The sequence below is a fragment of the Gossypium hirsutum genome, chromosome A07 (assembly GCF_007990345.1).
Source record: "Gossypium hirsutum isolate 1008001.06 chromosome A07, Gossypium_hirsutum_v2.1, whole genome shotgun sequence".
Lineage (NCBI taxonomy): Eukaryota > Viridiplantae > Streptophyta > Magnoliopsida > Malvales > Malvaceae > Gossypium > Gossypium hirsutum.
In genome coordinates, this window is record NC_053430.1 from 40156359 (window position 1) to 40171317 (window position 14959).

The following is a 14959-nucleotide window of genomic DNA, read 5'->3' on the forward strand; positions in this document are numbered from 1 at the left end:
CCTATATATATGTTTGGCCAAATTTTACCCACTCTCAAAAAAGTCCATGTATTCAATTTATTTCACATTTTAGTCCCTGAAATTATTATTTTTGCAATTAAGTCCTAATTACTCAAAATCGTCAAAAATTCCAATACAAAACATGTTAATCTAAAACATATCTTCTATTTTTCATCATCAAACAACAAAAATCACAAGTTATCAAAAATGGAACAACTGAAAATATTCATCAAAATCAGAAATTAAAGCATGGGTCTTGAAGATTACTAAGCAACGATCTCAAAAACGTAGAAATTATTAAAAACCGGCTAGTAAACGAACCTTGATTAAGCTCCCAATAGGCCGAACCCTAAATTTCTTTCTTTTATTTTTATTTTAGTTTATATTTGGCAATGAAGAACTATTAAAACAAGTATGTAAGCTTTATTTTTTGTTTTATATTAGATATGTTATAATATTTTAGTTTACAAAAATAACCTTAGTTAATGAATTATAAAATCATTTATATCTTACCCATTACCATCCAAAACCATATAAATTGGGCTAATTTCATCATAACTACTCCCGTGGAGAAAGCCATCAACAATTAAGCGCTTTACAAAATAAATTATGCACTTTTCAATTTATGCGATTAAGCCCTTTTATTTAATCGGACACCTAAACGAAAAAATTAAATTACGAAAATTTCACAGATATAAATTCACACAAAATAAACACAAAAAATAATTTTAAAATATTTTTTTGACTCGGATTCATGGTCCCGAAACTACCATTCTGATTAGGGTCTAAATCGGGCTGTTATAGAGATTCATACGAGTATTGAAAAGGGAAGTATTTGATGAATTCACATGTGATATTGAATATATATACATTGGGAAAGGTTTATGAACTTATATGTGCTTATTCATAGTTGCCCTATTTGATGGAAATTGTGTTGAATCATGTGGTAATTTTATTTGTATATGGATGACTGAGCTTTTAAAGCTTACTTTGTGTTCTTTCCCTATTTTATAGATTATCGAAGCTAGCTTGGACATCGGGGATCATTAGGAACCGTCATCACACTATCAACTACTTGTTGGTACTTTTGGATGCTTTGTAAATATGGTATATGGCATGTATAGGCTAGTGATATGATGATATGTTTTGAGTTATGATATAACCATGAGATTTGGCTTGTATATAGTGTAAATGTTGGTGTGTATTTGGCCATTTGAGTTTGCTAGATTTATGAATTTGGTAAGTGATATGTGATGTATATAATAACTTATGTTTTGGCAAGTTTAGTATGGATTCATGTGTTTGCTAGATGGTTAATTGATTTGGTTAATTATCAATGATGTGTCATGGTTGAGAAATGACATATTTTGAATTGGTTTTAAGATGATGAATTGATATGTATTGAGGCATCCAATAGTTAATAAGATGGTGAGAAAATGCATATAGAAGTTAAGGTTATGGCATATTGTTTTGGCATGATTTTGGTTATGGATTTGAGTAGTGAAATGGATGGAATTTAAATGGCATGGAATGTGCATGAAATGTGCATGAAATGGTCATTTTAGGTTGCCTATTGTATGTAAAAATGATGCCAAATGAATGCTTTTAGGTACATGAATGATATGTGGGAATAATGGCTTAAATCAAGCCTATTTTCGTGCCACGTGGTTAAGCGCACGGGCATGTGAATCAACCGTGTGGCCCCTGAATCTTAGTTAAACAAGTTAGAGAGTTACACGGCTTAGACACACAGGCTGGCACATGGGCGTGTGGCTGGCCGTGTGGCCAAGTCAATATACCCTCCAGATTTCACATGGTCATGGTACATAGGCGCGTCTCTAGCCGTGTGATGCAAGTCAGTATGTATGCCTTGTTTCCACACAACCTATGACAACGGGCATGTCTGGTCACACGGCTTGTTGATACGGGCGTGTGAACCCTGTATGCATGAAAATTTTCTAAGTTTCCTAAAGTTTTTAAATGTTATTGGTTTAGTCCTGAACCTCTTCCAAGCATGTTTTAAGGTCTCGTAGAACCTTATAAAGGGCAATATGTTTATGTTTGATTAATGTTTATGTGATAATGGATTTATGTATGAGAAATGTATGTTGTATGCTGTATTTGATTGGTAATGCGTTGTAGCCCTATTCCGACGATGGATACGGGTTAGGGGTGTTACATAAGTTATCGTTTTACTCCAGGACCACTTCCAAAGCATGTTTTGGGCCTTGTATGCTCGTATTAGCGACTTTATGATTGAATACAAATGGTTTTAATTTGGATGCAAATTTATGACTCGATTGGTATGCTTGCTTGCGATGTAAGTTCGGTAATGCCTCGTATCCTATTCCAGCGTTGAATATGGGTATGGGGTGTTACACTAAGAATCGACTATTTACAATCTATAAGACTCCCCCTCAAGCTAGAGAATAAATGTTGATCATGGCTAGCTTTTTATATAGATAATCAATCAAATTTTCCCATTTAATTCTTTTGTAAATAAGCTAGTGAGTTGTTCTACTATCCTCACATAACTAGTAGAAATCAAAATTCTCAAGAATATTTTCATGAATGAAGTGATAACCATCTTCAATGTGTTCTGTTCTCTCATGATAGACTAGACTTGATGCAATATGAAGAGTAACTTTATTATCACACCAAAGCTTTGTTGGTATTGAATTCTCCAACCCAAAGGTCTTGAGTTGGGCCAAGCCCAAAGGGCTTGAATGTAAGATGAAAACATCCCGAACCCATGCAACGTTTTGCATGTGGGCATTTTAAGGCCCAAAATAATCCACTTTATTTTATTAATTATAGAATTGATTTGCTATAACTTGGTGTAGTGAATTAATCTAGTTTTCACATTTAAGGAGCTTGAATACAAGCATTTTCGTTATGTTTTAGTTAGGTATTTTTAGTTTTACTTACTTTTAATAAAATGTGCACATCGAGTCTTTTATTGACCTTAAGGGTCGAATGAGGCCTAAAGGAGAGCTAATGTACTTCGTGAGTGTGTAGAAGACCATTAGAAGGCATTTCGGGTCAATACTAGAAGCTATGTCGCCACATGAGAGAGCCAATGTCGCAACGTAGAGAGTAGAATAGCGAAAGTTAGAAACTACTTTCAATTTCGTGACACAGGCTAAGGATGTTAATAACTCCTGAACTTATATCTCAAACCTTTAAACTTGATGAATTGCCTATGCTTAAGTGGATATAATTTCTTTTTTATGTTATTATTAGAATATTGTATAATAAAGCTTGGATTGTGCCTTGAATGTCATTATATGTTACTTTTAAACGTGCAAATGGCACAAAATGAGAGGACTATAAGGGATTATGCCCTACCAATCTTAGACGTGGTTCATAAGAGTATAACAAGGCTAGTGATTACAACTAATAGTTTCAAAATCAAATCAATGATGATACAAATGATCCAAAATAATCTGCAGTTTAGGGGCATTATGGTAGAGGACTCTAATTAGCATTTGAAATGGTTTCTCCAACTTTGTGATACTTTTAAGTATAATGGGGTCACTGATGATCTATTCGTCTTTGTTTGTTCCCCTTTTCTTTGATTGTTAACACTTTTTCTTGGTTAGACTTGCAGGCACTAAGATCTATCACAACATGGGATGAACCCGCTGGAAAGTTTTTCCCGATTAGCAAAGCAGTTCGGCTAAGAAGAGAGATTGCAATCTTTAGATAGATGGAAGGAGAAGGTTTCTATGAGGCATGGGAATGCTTCAAAATGTTGATTCAAAAATGTTTGCACCACAAATTTCCTGAGTGGAAGCGACTGTAGGTATTTTACAATAGGTTGGATGCAAACATACGATCTGGACTAGACAGAGTAGCAGGAGGAGCTCATATGAACGGGATGTTCGAGGATGCATACAAAATTATTGAAAATATGACATTAAACTCCTGTCAGTGGCCAGCTGAACGTTTCACATATGGCTAGAAAATCGTTACAGTCAAAGCTATTTAAGAGGATGATAAGTATTAGCAGATAATGGATAGATTAAACCATATTGAATATGCTTCTGCATCGTCTATGTATGAAGGAGACAAGCCTCTCTTCCATTATATCAAAAATCCTACCGAGGATGTGAATTACATTAGGAATATGGGTGGAAACCCTTATTCAAACACATATAATCCCGGCTGAAGGGATTGGCCGAACTGGAGATAGGAAGGAAACCAAGGAAGAGGTAACAATTTAAATCAAGTTAAAAATACTAATTAACCTTTATTTATAGAAACCCCAGGACAAAACCAACCCAAATGACCATACTGCATGTGGTCAACATCTGGATAGAATTGAGGGGGAGATGTAGTCAACGAGAATAAGTGTCAAGTAAGTGCAATTTGAGTACACCAACTCAATATGAACATTGACTAAGTTCGAAGATCAAATGAGCCAATTGATGAGTATTATGTGTGATATCAAAAGATAAATTGGCTTAGACATTCCCAGTAACATGGAAGATAATCCACAGAGAGAAGGAAAATAGCATGTGAAAGCTATAGCACTCCGATCAGGCAAGGTATTGAGTAGCCCAGAAATACTTACTCTGGAGGTAATTGTGGATAATACTGATGAAACTCAAGACAAATCCATGAAAGTAGAAAACAGACTTGAATCAGAAGAAGAGAAGGCATCAGCGGTTGAGACAGGAAAAGAGATATATAAAGATGCCGAAATCACGAAAGTCCCATTTCTAACAAGATTAGAAGAAAGACAGAAGCAGGACGAGGATGAACTTGTAAGTTTTCTAAATCTATTTAAAACTTTAAATGTTAACCTACCTTTAATCAAGCTAATTGAGGAGGTTCCCAAATACACCAAACTTTTAAAGGAGACGATGACAACGCGTAAGAAAATCAAGGTAGAAGAATAAGTTAATTTTAGTGCTTCCTATAGTGTGATTATTTCAAGATAAGTACTTCAAAAGTTGAAAGACCCGAGAAGTTTCACTATTCCAAGAGAAATAAAGAGTATTCATTTTAATAGAGCTCTATGCGATTTAGGAGCTAGTATCAATTTAATGCCCTTATCAAAATGTAATGCCCTTATCAAAATGTAATGCCCTGAATTTGGGCCTAGTAGGATTGCGCATTGTGTAGGGGAGCCGCTAGGAGGTTGCACATAAAAGTTTATGTGTGCAAGAAATATCACAATTGTGTGGTTGGTGTGTTGGTTAAGTGAATTGGGAGTGTTTGGGAGTGCCTGAGAAGTCTTGAGTTCAAGCCCTGGCTTTTACAAAATTTTTGATTTTGCTCTTAAGTGATCCTTAGCTCTAGCAGGTAGGCTATATAAATGGTTGTGGTGGAAATGTGATATAAGAAACCATGTGGTCTAGTGGAAGTGGCGTTACAAGTGTGGCAAGAAGGTCTGGGATTCGAATCTTGGATTGCTCAATGAAGTGTTTATTTTTCCAATTGTGTTGTGAGGTGGTGGTGTTTGAGTAAAATATTGTTGATGGGGAACTTGACTTCGTCATGAGTGTTTCAAGGGAGGAGGATTTGGATGAAGGAGTTTAATTATAATTCAAACTCGGTTGGTGGCTTAATTCAAGGAAAAAATCAGGGAATTTGAAATGGGGAAGGTTGTTGCCGAAAGTAGGGTGCTCATGTACCGAATTTGCTTTGGTAGTTTAGGGTAATCGAGTTTTAGGGATTTTGGGTGCTAAAGTCGAAGTAGCATTGTTCATTTGGGGTTTTCTTTGTTTTTCCTCTCTTTCATGCGTGTTGCACTTTTAGTTCTCTCTCGATTTTGAGTACCTTCAATATTATTTCTTTTCCCTTCTTCTCAATTTCTTTGTTTATCGAACACAAATTCTTTTAGTCTTGTTGAATCACTCTTATGCTCCTAACTCCCCTCTATTTTCCAAGACTTAGCCGAATACCTTTACTTTTCTTTTCTTCTCTTTTAACAGTCGAACTCCTTTCTCTTTCTCCTCTTCTCTCACCCTTGGCTGATTGCAGTGTTTTCCCTCACCTTGATTTTTATTTTCAGGTTAGCTTTAGTAGCCAAATCTTTATATCTTTCTTCTTCCTCCATAAACCGAATGTATGTATTCCCTTCCTGGCTCTACTCCATCGTTTGTTTGGTAGTCTAAGACCGTGGACCAATTGCTTTTAACTATTTTTCCCTCTTTTACTCAGACTTTGGTGTAGCAATATTTATCTATCAAATCAGTAAGTACGTTTGTTTCTTTTTGTTGCTCTTAATGGATATCTATTCATTTTCTTCTTGTGCGAATTATAACTAAATAATTCTTCTCCCTTACATGTTGAATTATCCCTCTCTTATCGTTCGGATGTTGTTTACTTGGTTTGTTTCTAGAACTCTCGATGAGCAAAGGGGGTTCTAGCAATAAAGTGATGATAGTGGTGCCGACTGGGAGTGGACGCGAAGCCTTTGCCCCCAAGATTAAGCAATGTAGGGTGTCGGCGGTTCGAGACTTTCTACCAGGTTACGGAAGGGTGACTGCACAAAACTTTGGATTAAGTAGGCAAACCACAGTTGACCATTCGAGTCAAGGTTTAGGTGCTCGGGAATTCTTAGTACTCTACGTGATCAGGTATGTTACCGTATGCTATGTTTGATGATCGACTGAAAAGCCTAAAACGTGTGTTTTTGTATGTGGTATTCGATAATCGTTTGAAAGCCAAAAGTATGTGTTGTTTACACTGCTATGACTGTAGATCAGCGAAATGCCGAAAAGCTTGAAATATGGCGTATAATGCCACATGGGCGTGCAATCGTATGTGAGGTGAACTGAGCCCACGGACATAGGTATTAGATTGTAGAGGCCACCACGAGCGCTCTGTGGTTTTAGGCTGTTCTGGGCCTCGTTGGGTTAAATGGGCCGTGTGGACCCGATGGGCTTGTGGGCCTCACACTGATAAATGTATGTGATGTGGTAAGTGTTGTTTGAACTGTGATGTTGGCATAGCTATGGCTGTTTCTAGGCTAAATGGGCCACATGAGTGTGTAGGCCCACTTGGGCTGAGTAATGGGCCTTAGGCCCACTTACACTGTTATGTCTGTTTAGGTTACTTAAGTCACTCGAGGCGACGGTGGACCATCTGTTGGGTCGTTAAGAGCCCAGATTGTAAAGTCACTGAAATATCCCCGATTTGTAAAATTACTAAAATACCCTTAGTTTGTAAAATTACCCAAATACCCTTGTAGTGTAAAATTACCAAAATACCCCTGTAGGGTAAAATGACTATTTTGCCCTTGTGGGTAAATGATCGACTTAGACTATGAATTTGATCAATTTGATTGTGATCATTTGTCTATGTTTTAACTGACTTGATAGTGGTTGTACGACTGATATGCTTTTAATATATGTTTGAATGATTGTTACTGAGCATGACCATTTACATACACGGGTGATGATTGAGCATGGAATTGCATGGGGTTTAGGATTTTGATATGGAGGTAGTACTGTACCAGTGACCATGTCACATTCACTGTTACTGGTGGCTTTGCCACATTTACTGTTTCTGGCAGCTATGCTGTATTATTATTACTGGCAGCTTTGTTGCGATATTGGTGTACTGGCTGGGTGGGTCGATTTATATCCCCACATTGGTGTACTGGCTGGGTGGGATGCATAATTGCATTACACTGTACTAATACTGTATTGGGCTTAGGCCCACACTGTTATTGTATAGGGCTAAGACCCAGACTGTACTGATACTGTATAGGGCTAAAGCCCAGATTGTTTTTCATATTCTAATTTTTGTTGTCTGTTAGGGGATTACACACTGAGTTTTCATAAACTCACCCATTTGTTTTAACTGTACATTAATCCCCAGCATTAGGAGGATCAGTGCTACGAGGACTCGGAGATGGTCACACGACTGCAGTCTTATTATGCTTTGGACTTTATTTATGGTTTAGATTTCGTTTTGGGTTTTTAATTTTTGTAATAAGGCCCTTTAAATTTCTAGCTTTTAATTTGGGATTTTTGTTTATCATGAATTATATCTGTTAAAAGTAGAACGCGATTTTTTTTCCAAAATGATAACTGTTTTCTAAACACTGCGTTTCCGCAACAGTTTTAAAATGCTTTCGCAACAATTAGGGTTTTACAAGTAATGACGATTTAAAGTGAATAACAAATAGCTAGAATGATTTGAGTTCTAACAAAGAGGCTTTAAAATTTCCAAACGGGTTTTCATCAGCTAGAGTAGGTTTTCGAAAAGCACTCCAATGTGACACACCAGATTCGGCCATAACGTCTAGGCCAGGTTTGGGGTGTTACATTTAGAGATATCAGAGCCAAGTTTACAAAACTTGGCTATGGATTGGGTTTTAAAATTGAAGTTCTAAAAGAATTATTTCAAAGGATTTGAAAAGATTTGGAGTATTCAAAATGTTTCTTTATTTCTAAATGTTTTCTTGAAAGTGTGGTTTACTGAGTCTCTAGCGCCAATTTTGTAAGTCATTCTAAAACTATTGCTTGTTTTCACCGAAATGTAATGGATAGAAATACTGTGGTGTCTTTAGATATTGGACAGTATTTAGATTTGGTATTTATTCTGGATGTTTGAATATGATGATTTGTTATAGAAATTGTATGCATGTGTGATATATATTTGCTTGCTTTACTGGTTAGGTGTGTTGGATGTGTGTATGTGAGGTTTCAAGTTCTAGTTACAGTGTGTTAGTAAATTGGGACCAGAGTGCACAGTGGCAGCGTAGTGGTGTAGTTGTTACACGACTACCCTATTAGTTGGAAATTTCAAGGATGAAATTTCTTTAAGGAGGGGTGAATTCTAATGCCCTAAATTTGGGCCTAGTAGGAGAGGGCCTTATGTAGGGGAGCCGTTAGGAGGCTGCACATAAAAGTTTATGTGTGTAAGAAATATCACAATTGTGTGGTTGGTGTGTTGGTTAAATGAATTGGGAGTGTTTGGGAGTGCCTGAGAAGTCTTGAGTTTAAGCCCTAGCTTTAACAAAAATTTTAATTTTGCTCTTAAGTGATCCTTAGCTCTAGTAGGTAGGCTTTATAAATGGTTGTGGTGGAAATGTGACACAAGAAAGCATGTGGTCTAGTAGAAGTGGCGGTACAAGTGTGGCAAGGAGGTCTGGGGATTCGAATCTTGGATTGCTCAATGAAGTGTTTATTTTTGCCAATTGTGTTGTGAGGGGACATTCAAGTTTTGGGTGCTAAAGCCTAAGTAGAATTGATCATTTAGGGCTTTCTTTGTTTTTCCTCTCTTTCATGCATGTTACATTTTTGGTTCTCTCTCGATTTTGAATACCTTCAATATTATTTCTTTTCCCTTCTTCTCAATTTCTTTGTTTACTGAACCCAAATTCTTTTAGTCTTGTCGAATCACTCTTGTGCTCTTAACTCACCTCTGTTTTCGAAGACTTGGCCGAATACCCTTACTCTTCTTTTCTTCTCTTTTAATAGTCAAAATCCCTTCTCTTTCTCCTCCTCTCCACCCTTGGTCGATTGCAGTGTTTTCCCTCACCTTGATTTTTATTTTCAGGTTATCTTTAGTAGCCAACGCTTCATATCTTTCTTCTTTCCCCGTAAACTAAATGTATGCATTCCCTTCCTAGCTCTACTCCATCGTTTGTTTGGTAGTCTAAGACCGTTGACCAATCACTTTTAACTTTTTTCCCTCTCTTACTCAGACTTCGGTGTAGCAATATTTATCCATCAGATTGGTAAGTACATTTGTTTCTTTTTGTTGCTTTTAAGGGACATCTATTCGCTTTCTTCTTGTACAGAATATAACCAAATAATTCCTCTCTCTTACATGCCGAATTCTCCCTCTCTTATCATTCGGATATTGTTTACTTGGTTTGTTTCTAGAACTCTCAATGAGCAAATGGGGTTCTAGTAATAAAGTGATGATAGTGGTGCAGACTGGGAGTGGACGCGTAGCCTTTGCCCCCAAGTTTAAGTGACATAAGGTGTTAGTGGTTCGGGACTTTCAGCTAGGTTGCGAAAGGGTGACTGCACCAAACTTTGGATTAAGTAGGCAAGTCATAGTTGACCTTTCAATCAAGGTTTTGGTGCTCGAGAATTCTTAGTACTTTATGTGATTAGGTGTGTAACCGTATGCTATGTTTGACGATTGGCTGAAAAGCCTAAAGCGTGTGTATTTGTATACGGTATTCGATAATCGTTTGAAAGCCGAAAGTATGTCTTGTTTACACTGCTAAGACTGTAGATCGCCAAAAAGCCAAAAATATGGCGTATGATGCCACATGGGCGTGGAATCATCGTGAGGTGAACCGAGCCCATAGACATGGGAGTTAGACTGTAGAGGCCACCACGAGCGCTCTCGTGGTCTTGGGTTGTTCTAGGCCTTATTATTCTAAATAGGCCATGTGGGCCCAATGGGCTCGTTGGCCCCACACGGATAAATGTATGTGATGTGGTAAGTGTTATTTGGACTATGATGTTCGCATAGCTGTGGCTGTTTCTGGGCTAAATGGGCCACACGAGTGTGTGCCCACTTGGGTCGAATAATGGGCCTTAGGCCCACTTACACCGTTATGTCTGTTTAGGTTACTTAAGTCACTCGAGGCGACGGTAGACCATCTGTTGGGTCGTTACGACCCCCAATTGTAAAATTACTAAAATACCCTAGTTTGTAAAATTACTGAAATACCCTCGATTTGTAAAATTACCCAAATAAACTTATTGTGTAAAATTATCGAAATACCCATGTAGGGTAAAATGACTGTTTTGCCCTTGTGGGTAAATGGCTGACTTAGAATATGAATTTGACCGATTTGACTGTGATCGTATGACTATGTTTTAACTGACTTGACGGTGGTTGTATGACTGATATGCTTTTAATATACGTTTAAATGATTGTTATTGAGCTTGGACATTGAATTCATGAAATGTCATGGATGGGCATTAATTAGTGGATTGTATATGATATTAATAAGGTTAAAAAGGTAATTAGCAAAATAAAGGTTAATTAAATAAAACCAAAGTAAAAATTTGTTCATTATTTCTTCATCTTTGCCGAAATAAAGAAGAAAGAAAAGGGTACATGGCCATTTAGGGTTTCAGCACTATGAAAGCTTAATTCGGGTATGTGTTTGCTCAGTTTTTGATGATTTCTACGTTTTTGTGATCGTTGCTTTGTATACTATCAAGCCCATGTATGAATTTTGGAAATTGTTGATGATTTTGAGTTATGCCATTATTGATAAACTGAGTTTTATGAAGTTAGATGGCTGAAATGAAAGATATGTGTTAGATTACTATGTTTTGTATTGGGACTTTTGATGAATTTGAATAATTTGGATTACATTGTGAAAATGAGAAATTGATGGACTAAAATGTGAAATAAATGATAAATATAGGCTGATAGGGACCATAGGAAAATTTGGTTAACGTATGGTTTTGATGAATTTTATATATTTGGTGTTTTGTGTAATAAGGACTAAAATGTCAAAATGTGTAATTTTAGGTGCTAAAGTGCAAAAATGCCCAAATATGTGTTTGTGTATTAAATTGAATGTGTTAGTGATTAAAAGGATTAATTTTGAATACATCTAGATCAAGAAAAGAGGAATTCGGATTTAGATCGAGGAAAATTGAAGATTATCGAGTAAACGATCCGAATAATCAATTTCGAGTACGAGGTAAGTTCGTACGTGATAAATGATGTTATAGTTATGTTTTAATGCTATGATAATGCATAAATTGTATAAATATTTGATTACAGTTTGAGCATGATGATAATAAACTATGTTCGGCACTAAGTGTGCGGTTCGAAATAGCTTCGGCTACAAATGGCACTAAGTGTGCGAGTTGGAATGGCTTCGGCTATATGAGGCACTAAGTGTGCGATACCGAGATAGCTTTGGTTTATTGGAATGGCACTAAGTGTGCGAATTCTTAAAGCATGGAAAGAATTTCGGATGAATGAATGTATTTGGAAGAGAGGTGAGGATGAAACGAATAAATATGGGAAAGTTCGGGTATGTTCGATACCTATGTGGTAGATGATACTATGTGTATGAAGCTTGATGAATTTTTATGAACATATTAAATGAGATAGAATAGAATTGATGGATGAATTGTGAATTACTAAGTGTTTATTAATTGATGTTTCGTATATTATAAACTGTTGATTATTTATGGTACAAACTTGCTAAGCTTTAAAGCTTACTGTGTGAAATGTTCTTTGTTTTACAGTGTTATAAAGCTAGCTCGGATCCAGAGATCATCAGCGACTCACTAACACTATCGGATATCTATTTTGGTACCATTTTGAGAGTTGTATATATGGTATATGGCATAGATAGGCTAGAAGTATTTAGTATGCTTTGTGATGTGAATATCTAGCCTTGAGATTTGGCTTGTAAATGTTGGTATGTATGGCCTTTTAAGTTGGCCTAAATAATGTGTTTGATAGGTAAATCATATGATGTATATAATGTTCATGTGATGGTTTGAATATGGAGTGTTGAATTGGCTAGTTTTGTGGTATGAAGTATGTGATAAAATGATGAGCTTATTTATTTGAAACTTATGTAGCTATGATGATTTTGGTACATTGATTAGGTATGTTTTAGTTCTGAGTTTGGGTAGTGAATTCGAGGGTATTTGAACGGCATGAAACATATACAAAATGGGTGAATTGTTTGCCTATAAATGTATGCAATAATGCTAAAATGTTGTGGTTTTTAAGTGCTTGAGATAGGTGGGAAGTGTTGCTTAAACCAAGCCTAATTTCATCCCATACGGTTCAGCATACGGGCGTTTGTCTCAACCGTGTGCCTACTGTAGTTTAGTTATACAAGTCAGTCTCGAGGAAGGCCTGGACACACGGGCGTGTCTGGTGGCCATGTGAGGCACAAGCCTTAGCACATGGGCTAGACACACGGGTGTGTGATTGGCCGTGTGCCCGAAGTCAATCTTGACCATGGGCAAGGTACATGGGTGTGTCTTATTGTCGTGTGGTGAAGTCAGTATTTATGCCTTGTTTCGCTACGGCGTAGACACACAGACATGTCTTATACCGTTTGAGGCACACTGCCTGTTCACACGGGTGTTTGACCTGTATATCTTTGAAAAATGTTTAAGTGTTAAAAAATTTTGCATGCATTTGGTTTAGTCCCAACCCCTTTCTAAAACATATTTAAGGTCTCGTAGACCTATGTAAGGGACTTGATGTTGATGTTTGATTATGATTTGAGAATGATGTATATGAATTGTTCGTAAAATATTTTGATATGTCCGGTAATGCCTTTAACCCTAATCCGAAAAAGGACATGGGTTAAGAATGTTAGATTTAATTGGTATCAGAGCTACGGTTTAGTCAATTCTAGGACTAACGTATCATGTGAGAGTCTAGCGATACATGCCATATATATGAATTGCGATAGTGTGGTGATTCCTGACAGTTTAAATGTGTTTTTCATATAGCGAATGGATCCCGAACGAGCGATAGCTGATGATGTTCAGAGAAATGTGCCCGCTCCTATTCAAGGGGCAACGCAAGTATCTAGTAGTCAGGGAGGAGAGGCTAAGCAAGCCTTATTCCAAATGATGACTAAGTGTTTCATGGAGTTCGTTCGAATGAATCCGGCTGCTTAACAAACTCCACCCCACCTGTTCCTCAACAAGTTCTGGTTGTGCCACAAGTAATAGATCCGATTTGATTGAGTAAACTGTTGATAAGATTTGTAAACACGGGGCTGAAGAGTTTCGGGCTACGGTTGATGATGATGCCGAGAGGGTTGAGTTTTGGCTTAAGAATACTATCTGAGTATTAGATGAGTTGTCCTATACTCTAGACGAATGTATTAAATGAGTAGTATCTTTGCTTAGAGATAATGCATATCACTGGTGGAAAACGTTGACATTGGTAGTTTCTAGGGAGTGAGTTACCTGGGAATTCTTTCAGACTGAGTTTCGGAAGAAGTACATAAGCCAGGGATTCCATGATCAGAAAAATAAAGAGTTTCTGGAATTGAAACAAGGCCGGATGACCATTACTGAATATGAAAGATAATTTGTACGTCTAAGCAAATATGCTTGAGAATATGTGTCTACTAAAGAGATCATGTGTAAAGATTTGTTGATGAAGATATAAAGCTGTTAGTCGGGATACTTGAGCTGAAAGAATTTCTAGTACTGGTTGAGAGGGCTTGTAAAGCCAAGGACCTCAGCAAAAAAAGAGAAAAGTTGATATAGAGGCGAGAGATTTGAGGAAGAGATCGATGAATAAATCTTATCATTCCTCATAGAAGAAATCAAGAGATTTCTTTAATCGATCGACAGCTTCAACGGGATATCAGAGTAGAGATCGAGGGAAGCAATACATTAATCCTAAAGCTCAAACCACATCGGTATCGAGAGTTGGTAAAATAAAAGATGTTAAGCCTGAGTGTCAAAAATGTGAAAGATGACATTTTGGTGATTGTTGGGGGAAAAGTAATAATAGAGCTTGTTACAGTTGTGGTTCACGAGATCACTTTATAAAAGATTGCCCAGAGTTAGCTGAAAAAGATAATGCTCAGAACATGAGGCCGAGTAACACTACAGCTAGAGGTAGACCTCCCAGAAATACGAGAAATGTAAGTGGTAGTCAAAGAGGGACTAAAGATACCGCTGTTGGATCTGAGGCTCATGCACCTGCTAGAGCCTATGCCATTCGAGCACGTGAGGTTGGTTTGTCTCCAGATGTGATTACGGGTACATTTACTCTTTACGATACTTTTCTGATTACATTGATAGATCCTGGATCAACGCATTCTTATATATGCATGAATTTAGTGAATAGTAAGACTTTGCCTGTAGAGTCTACTGAATTTGTAATTAGAGTATCGAACCATTTAGGAAAGCATGTTTTTGTTGATAAAGTGTGCAAGAATTGTCCATTGATGATTCGGGGTAATTGCTTTCCTGCTGATTTGATGTTGTTACCATTTGACAAGTTTGACATA

The 14959-nt window shown here is 37.0% G+C and overlaps 1 non-coding gene across 1 annotated transcript; it reads right to left on the minus strand.

The window, feature by feature from the left end:
- Window positions 1-3677: 3677 nt before the first annotated feature.
- LOC121203803 (small nucleolar RNA R71) lies at window positions 3678-3783 on the minus strand. Its single transcript, XR_005898740.1, has one exon. It is a non-coding gene; the product is annotated as a small nucleolar RNA R71 (small nucleolar RNA).
- Window positions 3784-14959: the final 11176 nt, after the last annotated feature.